We start from the raw sequence: 15,528 nt of genomic DNA on the forward strand, positions 1-15,528 counted from the left end.
CTTTGACAAGCCATCTTGGCAATTATATAAACTGTAGCTTCAAATTCAGCCCAGTTTTATTTTTACTTCCATGGGTCAAAAGGAATGTTATTTTTCTCTTCCTGGGGAAAAGAAGAAAACACACAACAAAGACTAAACAATAAACTCTGTAATTCGGAATGTAATATATGATTGATGTACAAGGGCTAGTGAAATGGTACATTCCATTCCAAAGAAATACATCTTTTAAAAAATCTGTAAACAGGGTGGATAGTTGTGCTGCATTCATCAGATTATTTCCAAGTGATAAGAGGCATTCCACGGTCAGAGATGAGTCAGAGCTGAAAACTACTTTTAAAAGTCTTCCAGATTTCAAGCAGGGAATTACAAAACGATTGATGTAAAATATGTACAATAAAATAGCAATCCTTAGCTGATTGAAACTCGTTATCTAAAATATAACAGAATAATTTAGATAAATTATCCAAATTAAGTGTGTTTGGAAAAACAGTTGTATTTAAATAAGTTTCAATGTATTATTGACTTCAAGGATTTGCTTTGAGTCCTAAAAATTACAAAAATCTAAAATTTGCAAAGTAATTTGTAGACCCAATCAAAGAAACTAGGTCTATATTTTTGGTTGCTGTTAGCCATCTGTTGTGTTATCCTTCAAATGAGGAAAATTATTATTAAAATATTGAATAATGAGGTAAACCCATACTCCAAAGTATGAATTTAACTGAAATAACCTACAGTAGAGAAAAGGGGTATCCCATTGCCACAGGTCAGATGAAGCTCCATTTTTAGAGACTTCAAAGACTTTATATTTTTATTATACTTTTTGGAAAATATAAACTATGAAAAGACAGATGAAAAGATTAGAAAAATACAAGTAAATAAATATGGAATATAAAATGTTTCCCAATATATCTTTAGTTATTTATAAAGTTATAACAAACAGTACATGACATCCCTTTTTAAAGGAGATTCTAAAAATTGCCATTTAACTTCCAACTAAAAATACCTGGTAAACTGAGTGGGATTCCATGTTTCAGACCTTCAATTTTGGCAGTAAATTTGGCAGTGGTGAGTTGCCTTGCTCCTTTTTCAAAAATAGCAAAAGCAGATTTCTTAAACATTCAATGCTTAATTTCCCAATTTCACTCAGTCCATTTTTCAGGCTCCTCAAAACAAGATATTCATCTTCAAGTGTGAAAAAAGAAACAACCAAGTGCATTAGCACAAAACTATCCTACAAACAAATACCTTCCAGCTCTTCATTCTCATATTCAACATACATAAGATAGGTACTAGATAATATAAAATGCTTGTTGCTTAAACCCTACAATTTTGTTGCCAGTCAAAGCAAAGAACACTGAATTGAAGAGACAAGGACTATGTTCTTATGATACATTTACTCATATTTGACTATATTTATTCAATTAACCCATTATCTAGGTTCATATGACATGTTTAATTAAACTAATCACTCGGGCAGAATTTGCACAAGACATTAAGCATAACTATGGTTGTCTCTTTTTGTTATTCTTCAGCAATTAGGATTAGGATTCGCATCTCACACAGCATCTGCCGGGACTCCCTGTACAAATGGGGCATAGTATATCCTCCCCTCAGTGTGACTGTGGAATCCCACACTCAACTGTACATCCCATTGTGACCCGCTGTAAGCTAAGGGCATATACTGGTCCAGTATCTGATTTTTTAAAATCAAAATAATGCTGTGCTTCAGTGTTAGATGGCCTGGACATTGACATTTCAACACAGATCTTTTTAACATTTATATTTTATTGTGTTTTATTAAGCTAGATGAAATGTTAATATATTTTGCTAGCCCATGTATGATATGCCATTAACTAAACCCCTGGACTGATGGGGTTTGGATTATTTTGATATGTTTAATATGTGTTTAATATGTATTTTAACATGTTTTATCTGGTTTGATTTTAATTGTTGTGAACCGCCCTGAGTCCTATGGAGATAGGGCGGCATACAAATCAAATTAATAATAATAATAATAATAATAATAATAATAATAATAATAATAATAATAAATCAATAAATCAATAAATAAATCTTCAGAGTGTCATGGGAATATTATCAAAACATTTTCTTAGGTAGACAGTGACTTCCATAGTCCTATGAGAAACTATTAAATGGATAATGAATGAGTTATTTGTCAATATACCTTGAGATAGCTACCCCAAGGAGATTTTGATGATAGGAATGTGCTATGATCAAATGTCCTAGTGTAGAATCTCTATTTATTTCACAGTGAATTACTGATGCAACTTATTTTTCCACTAAATAATTGTATAGGGAAGATGTTATTTTTGTAGACTGTGACAATTAAGCTACAATGGTCTTTGGGAGAGTGTCTCAGGAAGCACAGAAATATTTGAGTTTCCCCTTCTGAGGATAGGATAAAATCATCAACCTGTTCTGCCACTGTTAATCTCCTTCCTTCTGCCCTTGGAAGAGAGAGAGAGAGAGAGAGAGAGAGAGAGAGAGGGAGAGAGAGAGAGAGAGAGGGAGGGAGAGGGAGAGAGACGGAGGGAGGGAGGGAGGGAGGGAGGAAGAAGGAGGGAAGGAAGGAAGGAAGGAAGGAAGGAAGGAAGGAAGGAAGGAAGGAAGGAAGGAAGGAAGGAAGGAAAAAAAGATAGCACGGCAGAAGTTGGAAAAGAAGCATGTTCAATTAAAACCCTTCCCAACTTTCTTCTAAACTACCATAATCAGTATCAGTAAAAAAATATCTCTCCAACTTGCTTTCAATGGAAATAAATTCCTTTAAGAAAAATATGCAGATATGATCAAGAAAAAATGAAAGAATACATGCACTCAGAAGTCTGAAAGGGAATGGGCATGCTCAAAAGGTCTGGTATTGGAGCTTTCTAAGACTGAAAGTAGATTTTCTCTGATTGAGTATTACTGGCGTCTAGTTCAAAAACAAGTGACATGAGTGCTTGACAGATATTCATAGAATGCAGAGGTGGTGAATAACAGCACTTCAGATATTGTTGAAGAATAATTACCCATAAGTCTCAGTTTGGTCTTCTAAGACATTGAATAATATGAAGAAGGCCAAGAGATTTTCCACATTGTGTAAGCTAAAAGTGAAGAGGGAAAGACTTTTCCAAAACAAGGTTTGAAACCTGTCTTCTGAGTAGGCAATCGCTATGTGGCATCTCTGTGAACCTTATCTTCTTATCCATGTTCTTTTTCAAAATATTTTTAATTCCACTTCCTCCCTCATTTTAACATTGTGTTCCCTCATGCATAGTCTTCCAATTATCACAGCATGCAATAATAAACCTCATTAAAGCATAATTAATTGAATTCTAAAATTTTCTGGTCATTTGGAGGGGGGAGAACTGTCCCTCTCTTTTCCCCAAAACAAACATCCTTAAAAAATCATTAATCAGTTTCAATGAATAGAAACTAGTTTGATATATAGGTATTTGTTGCTCTTAATGGCCTGGATTTTAAATTGAAATGAAACTGCATTCCTAGTCCCTCTTCACTGGAAATAAGTCCTACTTTTTGCAAATGAACTCTGAAGATATACATATAGGATTGCCTTTTAAGCAGCTTTTAGTTGGAGGAAGTCCAAGTCCTCCCTAGAAACCTAGAAACAGCACCACAGGAGGCTCTTAGTATACTGCTGTGGTTTTGATAATTACACTAACAGACTTCCAGAATGCATGAAAAAAACAAAAAGGTTTGAGAGATGCAAAGCTATTTTTAGACATGCTTCATAAGTGCAGGTGTGAACAAGGTAGGCTTTCAGATGTATGCTCTGTCAATACTGAGCATACCAACTAGGTATGACAGAGGAAAAGTTTTATCACATTTGGAAAGAACCTACTTCAGGAACCAGTCCACACCATATTGAAGAAGGTTTGACTTGGATGCTATCATATACCTGAGAACAGTGGTGAAATCCAAATTTTTTTAAACTATCGGTTCTGTGTGCGTGGCTTGGTGGGCATGGTGTGGCTTGATGGGCATGGCAGGGGAAGGATACTGCAAAATCTCCATTCCCACCCCACTCCAGGGGAAAGATACTGCAAAATCCCCATTCCCTCCCCATTCCTGGGGGAAGGATATTGCAAAATCTCCATTCCCACCCCACTCTGGGGCCAACCAGAGATGGTATTTGCTGGTTCTCCGAGCTACTCAAAATTCCCGCTACCGTTTCTCCAGAACCTGTCAGAACCTGCTGGATTTCACCCCTGCCTGAGACCATATGTATGCAAAATAAATGAATTAACACTTAACACTATTTCCACCTTACAGAATTTAGCTCTGCTTTGTTTTGTATTTCCACCTCTAACATGTACCTTATTTTTTATTATTTATATACCAATATTATTATTTATTCACCAACTCAAGGGACCGAATACTCCTTTTCCTCCTATTTTCCCCACAATAACAATAACAACCCTATGAGATGAATTTGGTTGAGAGAGTGTAATGCCAAGGTCATCTGCCTGGTTTTCATGGCTAAGGCAGGACTAGAACTCACAATCTCTCAGTTTCCAGCCAGGTACCTTAGCCACTAACTAAACTAGTTCTATATATGTACTTAAACTCTCTTTTCCCTGATTATGTGGACAGTGAAAGATTGGTCCCACTCAACTATATTCAGTCTAGTTGATCTGACCACTGATCAGCTATTTACACACAATCCTTTTACTCAGATGAACTTCCAGTAATAGACTTTGAAATTATAGTAGATCAGCTAAACCTAAGAAATTTTCAACTTCTGTTTCTAATTCCTTTGAGTATCTTTTTTTTTTTTACTTCATGAAATTCACTCTTTTGCTTATTTGTTTTGGTTCAGTTCTTTGTCACCTCTCTGTGACCCCACAGCCCTTCCCTATTATTTAATGTCACTCAGAGTATATTGGAGCTGCCTGGAGTCCACTGAAATTGGATGCCAAATGAACTTTAATAAAATAATAACAACAACACGGATTGGGACTGGAGGAGTAGGGCAAGTTTTGACAGATGGCTAGATTCATGGGCTTAACCATCTGTCAAACCATGATCTATCAAAGTCCCTACTCAATGCACAGATTTCCTGATCCACAGGGCCAAAGTGAAAAAGGTTTCCCGGCAAAGTATGAGCCTGCTTGGTCAGCCCATCTACGCATATCAGATAAAGGAGGTATGTCTGGAAGCTTCTACTATCCCATAGATCTGCAATGTCTCCTCCATGGGCATGGGGAGATGGAGGCAGACACCTGGTGGCTGCTGCCCAAGCCATGGAGGAAATTCACCAACTTGAAGGAGGAGCAGAAAGGCATCAGCAGTTGAATAGTTGAAGTCTAGAAAATTCTATCATGATCATCAAACACCCAAAATTATGCATGCAGTCAAACTTGTGTTGGGAAAGATGGAAAAATCATCTTAGCATATTATCATTTAAAGTCAAAGTTAGGCACCATGGCTATGAGCTTGGGATAAGTAGAAAGCTGTGCCATTTCTCCTTGCATGTTGAGATCAAACTTTAAACTGCCAGAATGAAGCCATTTTCTTGGCTTTGACATTGGCCAAAAATAAGTCATTACTGATACATGTTTCTGGTAGTAGCCAACATACAACAGATGGGCCCAGGCTCTGTGTCTCACCTTATTCACACAGCATCAGTGGTGGGTTGCCCCCAGTTTGGACCGGTTCGCAAGAACCAGTAGTAAAACCGGTGGGAGGCCCCGCCCACAACCCCAGATGTTGTCATCAGTGATCTGCATATGCACAGAAGCAAGGCGCGTGCATGACCTAAGCGAGCGGACACGCGTGATCCCATTGCGAACCAGTGGTAAAGGTAAGTAAAACCCACCCCTGCACAGCATGTTGTTATCCTCTAAGAGCCTCCATTTCAGCATATTGGTTTTACACTCAGGCAGCCCAACTCTCAACCTATTCAGGATCCTCCAAGTAATGTAAGGGAAGTCAGATCCTTCAGCTATATATCCTCCATATCTTTTCATGGCTGTGCCATGAAAATAAAGTATATCCTTAAAGGATTTGTAGTGAAGCATCTTTGAGCCACAATTAGTAGAATAACCCTAATGTGCATTCTATTGTGGCTGTCTGAAATTATTTGAATTGTCATACTAAGCAAACATACAAGTCTTATTTGGGTTCACATTCTTTCTACAAGGATGAAACTTCAAGAGACAGTCAGAGACAGACAATCTCAGTAATAAATCTGATTTGGGAGAGATGGCTAAAGCAATAGAACTCCAATAGAACTCTCCAAAGGCAAATATTTCAGATCTTAAGACAATAGAACAAAAGAGCTTATTACAAACCATAATGTAAATGTCAATAACATCTTATGATTTAACCAAGAATTCTTGGAGCTATAATAGCTACACTGATGTCCACATGCCACAGATTTCCACTTCTAAAAATATCAGTAGCAATCATCTACTGTTACGTACATTATAATTCATATGCTGACAGTATCTGAGCAGCTGCATTAGAAAAGGAAGCACTAGAGACAGACACAAGAATAACAGTAGATCATTTGGTTTAATCTGTGTCCTTCTGTTCTGGGTTGTTGTTGTTTTTTTGGCTTATCCTGGAATGTTCAGGAAGTAAAAACATGCAATTCATTTTAGCTCATTTATTTGCTAGAGATTAAAGGAGAAATAATTTCTTCTTCTTCCAGATAGTATCTATTTAGGCTTAAACCTGACCTTTTCTGAACATCTGTGTGAGATGCACTAGTTTCATATTTACCATAAAAGGTAAAAATGTCTGTTGGGTGTTAAGTCTTGCTTGGAGTACTTCATATTTTTAGAACAAAGACTAGACCACGCATACATGCATTGACAAAGCAACCAACAATTATTTTTTTGTAAATTATGGTCCCAATTCTGACTATACTCCTTGAAAAACATTTGACACTGGTACAGTGTAGGTGGTGTGAAACTGTGACTAAATAAAGATGAGACAAATAGAGAGTTTAATGGCAAACTCATATTTTGTTTAATTACAAAAATGAATTTAGAAATTTTTCTTTGTCTTTAAGATTTACCAAACTACCAGATTGGGAGCTGCATTAACAGGCTTCAGCGCTCACATGGGTGAAAGAGTGGATAAACTTGAAGAACAAAAAAATATTGACTTTAGAAGGATATGATTTACAATTGGGGTGGCACGCATTTACATGGTATGGGAAAATATATAGATACTTCCAAAGGCATTATATCAGGAAAGCTCTGCTCTCAGTATGGGAAAAAATCAAACAGAAACATTACATGAAAATAGTGGTCTGGCTATCCACGATGGAAGTGCTAATACATCCAAATGCTCTTGAACTGGAAAAAATTGTAAGGTATAAAGATATCCTAAACAAACAAGGGGACTTAAAATCGAAACAGGAACTAAAAAATCAAGGAATCAATTTGGACTGGTGGCCATATATCCAAATACAAACGAGACACAAGAAAGATGCCGAAATATATGGATTCTATAAATAATCCCTAGAGCTAGATCAGATATTTCTAGGGACAGATAATAAACTAATAAAGAAAATATATAGCTACTTATTGAATTTTAAAATGGAAGAAGAACATGTAAAAGAAACTATGATAGTATGGTAAGGTGACCAGACGTCCCGCTTTTGGCGGGACAGTCCCGCTTTTGAGTAATTTGTCCCGCGTCCCGCGGCGTTTTAAAAAAGTCCCGATTTTTCATTCTGCCTCCTGGTTCCCGGCTGCCTCCTGAATCCCCGCTGATGGCTAGAGGGAAAAAACCTGTTTAAACTCTTGCCGCGGGGCTTCAAAGGGCCGCCCTACGTTAATTAGCTCGGCTTCCCCCTCTCAGCTGATTTGCACAGGGCTCTGCTCTTGCTAAATTGCTCAGTTTTTTTTCTCTCTTTGTGCAAACCAAGCTCAAAACGAAAGTGAAAGTAAAACAGGCTGTTGGCTTTGCGGTTTGCTTGCAACGTTGGAAAATTAGGCAGCAGATTTATTTTCCTTTTCCTCACCAAAAAAGGTAAGTGCAAACAATGGAAAATTATTTAGGGCAAAAGAGGAGAGTTCAAGATTTTAAAACACAAAAGAAAAAAAAGCTCTTTTTAACTAGGGAATTGTAATAATTGAGATATTATTAATTGTATACTATGTTGAAAGCAGAAATGGTTAAGTTGTGGTTTGGAGGAATATATGGGGGAAATTATTTGGTTTATTATTATTGGTAAGTATAATTAATTGATTTGTAAGAAATTGGATTGCATGGAAATAATTGGAATATTCATGTTCATATTGATTAATATACAAAAAAGATAGTTATATAACTAATTGATTTATATTAAAATGTTGAATTTGTATTAAACAACTGTATTACATAATTACATAATTAACCAATGTGAGGATGGATATAAAAATAGATGACAATGGGAAGGGGTATAAAATAGAATAGAAGGGAAAAATTGAATTTGATTAAGATTAGAGATGAGGATGAAGGGTAATATTGTTTTTTTAAAAAAATAGATGAGGAATAAATATGGCAAAAAGGAAATATAGAAATTGTAAATTTAATTGAAATGACTAAACACTGTTTAAATTTGTGAACCAGCCAAATATTCTGTTCAAAGAAAATACATTGTATGTATGTGTGTTTCTAATTATTGCTATTTATTCATATTTGTTCTCTTTTATTCTTTAAAGTTTAACAATTCATTCTTTATCTTAATATCTTTATATTTGTTTGGGGTTGGCTTTCTTCCCTTTCATCTTTTTTATTGTACAGCAATCTTTCTCCTCAAACCTACCACCTCTCTTTTCTTTCCTTCTTACTTTCTCTTCCCCCCCTCTTCTTCTCCTCCCTACTTCCTCTTCCTTTCTCCTTCTCCTCCTCTCTTCCTCCCTCTCTTAACCGTCACTCCTACTCTAATTTCCCTTCCCTTCCTTCATCCCTCTCAATTACTGTATCCTTTTATGCATATGGACTACTCAGAGGGCTGAAAAAGTTATTTTTGACTGGTCCTCGCACTTTTGACCAGTCCTCGAACTTACGACTGTCCTCACATTTTACACTTTTGCCCTATCTTGTCATCATGGTAAAGAGAAGCAGTTGTGAAATGAGTGACATGGTTGTTAAGAATGCTGCACGGGCATAAATGTGAGGATGGTCATAAGTGTGAGGACCAGTCAAAAGTGCGAGGACCTGTCAGAAATGACTTTTTTCAGCCCTCTGGTTAGTCCTTTTGTGCATATGGACTACTCAGAGGGATGAAAAAGTTATTTTTGACTGGTCCTCGCACTTTTGACCAGTCCTCGAACTTACGACTGTCCTCACATTTTATGTTTTTTTCCCTATCTTATCACCATGGTGAAGAGAAGCAGTTGTGAAATGAGTGACATGGTTGTTAAGAATGCTGCACGGGCATAAATGTGAGGATGGTCATAAGTGTGAGGACCAGTCAAAAGTGCGAGGACCTGTCAGAAATGACTTTTTTCAGCCCTCTGGTTAGTCCTTTTGTGCATATGGACTACTCAGAGGGCTGAAAAAGTTATTTTTGACTGGTCCTCACACTTTTGACCAGTCCTCGAACTTACGACTGTCCTCACATTTTACATTTTTGCCCTATCTTGTCATCATGGTGAAGAGAAGCAGTTGTGAAATGAGTGACATGGTTGTTAAGAATGCTGCACGGGCATAAATGTGAGGATGGTCATAAGTGTGAGGACCAGTCAAAAGTGTGAGGACCTGTCAGAAATGACTTTTTTCAGCCCTCTGGTTAGTCCTTTTGTGCATATGGACTACTCAGAGGGCTGAAAAAGTTATTTTTGACTGGTCCTCGCACTTTTGACCAGTCCTCGAACTTACGACTGTCCTCACATTTTACGTTTTTTTCCCTATCTTATCACCATGGTGAAGAGAAGCAGTTGTGAAATGAGTGACATGGTTGTTAAGAATGCTGCACGGGCATAAATGTGAGGATGGTCATAAGTGTGAGGACCAGTCAAAAGTGTGAGGACCTGTCAGAAATGACTTTCCAGCCCTCTGAGTAGTCCCTATACACATAGCCATGGCCACCCGGTCACATGACCAGCTAGCCACGCCCACCCAATGGCTCACATGGCCTCCAAGCCACGCTCACACAATAAGCCACGCCCACAATGGTGTCCCTCTTACCAATGTTAAAATCTGTTCACCTTACCCTATACACATAGCCATGGCCACCCGGTCACATGACCAGCTAGCCACGCCCACCCAGTCACATGACCAGCTAGCCACGCCCACAAAATAAGCCACGCCCACAATGTCCCTCTTTACCAATGTTAAAATCTGGTCACCTTATAGTATGGGCCAAAAATTTTGGATATACTATAGAATTAGACAATTGACAAAAACTTTGGGAAAGAAACTACAAACTAACGATGTCAACAACATATAAAGAAAACCTTTATAAAATGTTCTACAGATGGCATTTGCCACCAGCAAGAATGGAAAAGATGTTCCAAAGCATATCGCCAGAGTGCTGGAAATGTAAACAGACACTGGGGTCCTATTACCACATGTGGTGGACTTGTTCAATGACAACACTGTCTGTCGCCAGCCGACAAACAGTGTCGGCTGGCGACCCCCAGGGGGAGAGCCTTCTCTGTGGCGGCGCCCTCCCTCTGGAACAACCTCCCCCCAGAGATATGTACAATAACAGACCTCCGTATTTTTCGTCGGGCCCTGAAAACTTATTTATTTCAACTAGCCGGGCTGGCTTGATCCCACAGTTTTGAGTTAATTTTAATTGATTTTAAATTGGGTTGTTTTAAATTATGGCCAAAAATATTTAATCATTTTAAACTGCTTTTAAATTTTGGATGTTCTGTTTTTATTTCAGCTGTTCACCGTCCTGAGTCCTATTGGAGAAGGGCGGTATATAAATGGAAACAAACAAACAAACAAACAAACAAACAAACAAACAAATAAATAATATTGGTTAAACATAAAAAGGTGGTTAGAAGAAATGACAGCACAACAAATAGATTTAAAACCAGAATTTTTCCTACTAAGTATATTGCCAGGGAAATACAACAAAAGAAGCATATATTTAATATTACATGTAATAACAGCAGCGAAAATTATGTATGCACAAAATTGGAAAAATGGAAATATACCCATAGATGAAAATGTAATAAAGAAAATATTAGACTGTGCCGAAATGGACAGGTTAACGATGAAAATTAAGGATAAAGAAGAAACAGAGTACTATTTAACTTGGGACTATTTTATAAATGGTTAGAAAATAGAAGCAGAATTTAGTAATTTATATTTAAGGACGATCAATAAAATAAAAGTGTATAAATATAAACAATAATACCATAAGCAATATTATCACTGGATTATACTTGATTATAGATTAAATTGTATAGGGCAATTAGACGGGAAGATTACATTGTATATATTATTCTCATATTATGAGAAAAATGGCTATAATTATGGTGTGTATAAAACTATGTGTATTTAAAAGAGATTTGATACAGTCAGTACATGCGGATGCAGAAATGGAAACGTTATGTATAACAAAGGAAAATGCATAATAAAAACAATTTTAAAAAAAAGACTTACCAAACTAAACTCAGATTTTAAAGTCACCTTCTAACGTGAGGTCTAATAATTTTTCTTAATGTAAATTGAAATGCCATACTGAAATGTTGGTGTCACAGAATGTTCCCAAGCATTCTATTATCCAATTGATTTGTTATAACCAAATGTTAATAGACAGGCAGCATTTACAAGAAAGGGCAGTATAACTTTGAATGAAAACAAAAATTATTCAAGAAACTAGAAATGTGAGAATTATTTTATATCAAGATCGTATCTTTTTACTGATTTTCACATATTCTTTCCATATTTATTTTTTTAAATAAAATAACTGGAAAATTCAGATGTTTTTCTTATATGCAACATTAGGTTTGGCGGGCGGGCGGGGGGGAATAGAAAAAGTTGTGATGCTATTGAACTTTGGTGTTAGAGAAAATCATGAATAGCCAAACAAATGAATACAGAGTCCAACACAGAGTTCTCACTCAAGGCATAAAAGATCAGGTTTAGATTACCATGCTTTGGGCACATGATGTGAAGTCCTGGCTCTCTAGGGAAGGCTTTAATGAAAGGATGGATGGAAGGAAAAAGAACGGGATGAGTCTAAGGTGGATGGAGTCAATTACAGCAGTGCAAGTCAAACCAGGTTGGAAATAGATCCTCCTCTATGTAGTTGTTCAGAGATGATGCCAACTTGATGCCCCATAATCAATCAATCCTAGTCCTAATATATTTCCTTTCCCTTCCTCAATTTAATACACTTATTTTTTCCTTTTCAGTTTGCTTTCCTTTCTGAGCCTTGAACTATTTCCTCTCTTGAGTTCAATAACAACAACAAAAGTCAAATTATTTTCACACTGATGTAAGCTTCATAGAGTAGACTGTTTTGGAATTTATCAGTGTTATTTCTTCCTTTTTCCTTTGTTTATATAGAGCTTATTCTTTTGCTTATTAAAGTTTCCATTATTCTGTTTTCCTAATATCTTCTGTGTGGCCTCATAATCTACCACGTCTTCTCTCTCTTTCTCTCTCGCCCTCCCACTCTCCCTCCCTCCCTCCCTCCCTTTCTCTCTCTCCCCATTTTAATTAACACACTGTTCCCAATATATACTGTATTTTTCAGAGTATAAGACGCACCTTTTTCCCCCCAAAAAAGAGGGTGAAAATGTGGGTTTGTCTTATACTCCAAATGTAGCCCTGCCCAGCTTCTCAAATGGAGGTTTCAGAGACTGAAAAAAGCATCAGAAACGAAGCTTCAGAAAAGAAGTCCCCAAACAGAGCTTCAGAGGCTTTTTTTCTGAAGCTCTGCTTCGGAGGCTTTCAGAGGCAGAAAAGAACATTTTTTCTGAGACAGAGTTTCAGAAGTTTCAGAGGCAGCAAAAAAAGCAAAAAAAAGCAAGGCACACAGTTCACAAACAAGGAATCTGTTGCTAAAATTCACCTCTGGGAACAGCTGATTGGGGGTATTCCGGGAGGCTGATCCACCTGCCAATCAGCTTTTTACTTATTTTCCTCCCCAAAAACTAAGCTGCGTCTTATACTCCGGTGCGTCCTGTACTCCGAAAAATACGGTATGTATATTCTTTAACATATCTTTCCCAATTAGGTTCTTGTTTCTGTGAATTGTTAAGTGCTAAATGAGAGATAATAATAGACTTTGTGCCAAGAAGAAACCTGTTTGACTATATTGTATCAGGTTATCAACTCTCATTGAAAACTGGGTGGATTTCTTATATCTGGAGAAGACAACAAATATTCTAGTCCTGCAAATGTTCACGAGTATACTCTTTGCATTGTCTGCTGTCTATTTGATTCAGGTAATTTAGCAAAGATCACCACAAATTTATAATTACTCAGCTAGTATATGCATGGGTAACACCCGGCAGAACAAACACACTACTCAAATAGTGATCTTATTCCAACATGGTATCCTGTCTGCTTAATAATGTCATTGTTCTCTGGAAAGGAGCCAGCTCTGAGAGTTTTAATAAAAGAGCTTTTTAATTCCACATAATACAATGTACTAGCTCCTGAAATATGAACAGAATGAGCAAGCAAAGAGAAAAGAACTTCAACAGGAAGTCAAAAATCATGCAAATATTTGCCTATGTATTAAACATATTTCTTCTATTAACTGTGTTCACTTTTTAGACAGAAAGGATCTTTTGGAAGGGGCAATTATCGGAAGGGAGGCATTTTGCAGAAACTGATGTCTATGGGAGACAAGAACCAAATATACCACATGTCATAAACACTATAACTTACTGCTTGCATCAGATGTTGGGATGGAAGTACATAAAGATGGGATCTCCACTGTGATGTCCCAACAGGTGACATTTGGATATAACTTCAGTTTGCTAGGGAAGCCAATGGGGAGTGGGAAAGGAAGTGATAGTAGATGGATAACAAAGAGGTCACTTTGGGTGTGGGTGGAAGGGAATGACCTGCTTAGCCTTTTCTTGCAAACATAGCGTGAAATAATTGAAAAAGATTCATAATTATATCCACTATTTATACATTTTAAATACAGGCAGTCCTTGATTTACAACAGTTCATTTAGTGACTGTTCAAAGTTACAATACCACTGAAAAAAAATGACTTATAACCATTGCAGAATCTCTATGGTGATGTGATCAAATTTTAGGTGTTTGGCAATTGACTCATATTTATAATGTTACACTCTCGGTGGGGGGGGGTGTCATGTGATCAACTTTTGCGACCTTTGACAAGCAAAGTCAATGGGGAAGCCGGATTCATTTTACAACCACGTTACTAACTTAACAACTGTAATGATTCACTTAACCACAGCGGCAAGAAAGATCGTAAAATAGGGCAAAACTCACTTAACAACTGTCTCACTTAGTAACAGAAATTTTGGGCTCAATTGTCGAGGACTACCTGTATACAATTCTGACAGAAAATTCACTTGAGAAATACTTCGAGATCTACCTTAGGAATGGTGCCTTTTTTCTTCTTCTTTCAAATGCTTCAGATGGTGACAAAGTGTATAAACTTACACACTCCTAAAGAAGATTAGCAGCAATTCAGATGGCTTATCTGCTATGGACAGGCAGTTTCTCAATCCATTCCAGCTCTCCATCTCAATTTACCTGTTGGAGGCAAAAATTGTTTTGACCAATTATCTCATTTTGCCAAATACATATACTGTACCTAGTACTAATCACAATAACTACTGAATAGGAAAATTTGCCACCTTCATTTACTATAATTGTAACTAAAGTCTGATAGAGACTGATTTTTCCCAGCCAAGAAAAGTGTGTGCTGGGGGAAAGGAGGGCACCTAGCTTGGACTCTCTATTTACTTTTTCCCAATGTATGCTCTGGATGAAGAATTGTTCCACTCCACACTTCTTTTTTAACTTTCAAAAAGTTTAGAGCATGCCAAGCAGTGGTGATGAGTTCTTGCAAGCAAAAAAAAAAAAAAAAGGCTTCTATTCCTCAGCAGATGCCTGCAATAATCATATGATGTGAATCACGTTTTCCAAAGCTAGTGGAAAAACAAACAAAAGCTTCCCTACCTACAATAACTCACAGGCTGCTGCTTAGAAAGTCGGGTTGGGATGTTAGTAGCAAACAAAAGCCGCCAGAAGATTCTTCAGCCCACACGAATGAAAAAAAAAAGTGTCCAGTCTGATCTGAAAAATATCTTTTTCACCTTGCAAAACAAACTCACATTCCTGTTATCAACATAAGGTAAAAGGTAAAGGTTTTCCCGCACATGCGTGTTAGTTGTTTCCAGCTCTAGGGGTGGTGCTCATCTCCATTTCTAAGCTGAACAGCCAGCGCTGTCCGAAGATGTCTCCGTGGTCATGTGGCTGGCATGACTAAATGGCGAAGGCGCATGGAGCGCTGTTACCTTCCCACCAAAGTGGTCCCTATTTTTCTACTTACATTTTTTACTTGCTTTCAAACTGGGCAGAAGCTGGGACAAGTAACAGGAGTTCA

Source organism: Pituophis catenifer, unplaced genomic scaffold, assembly GCF_029215685.1.
Source record: "Pituophis catenifer annectens isolate HBS135680 unplaced genomic scaffold, rPitCat1.0.hap2 SCAF_2, whole genome shotgun sequence".
NCBI classification, from domain to species: Eukaryota; Metazoa; Chordata; class Lepidosauria; order Squamata; family Colubridae; genus Pituophis; species Pituophis catenifer.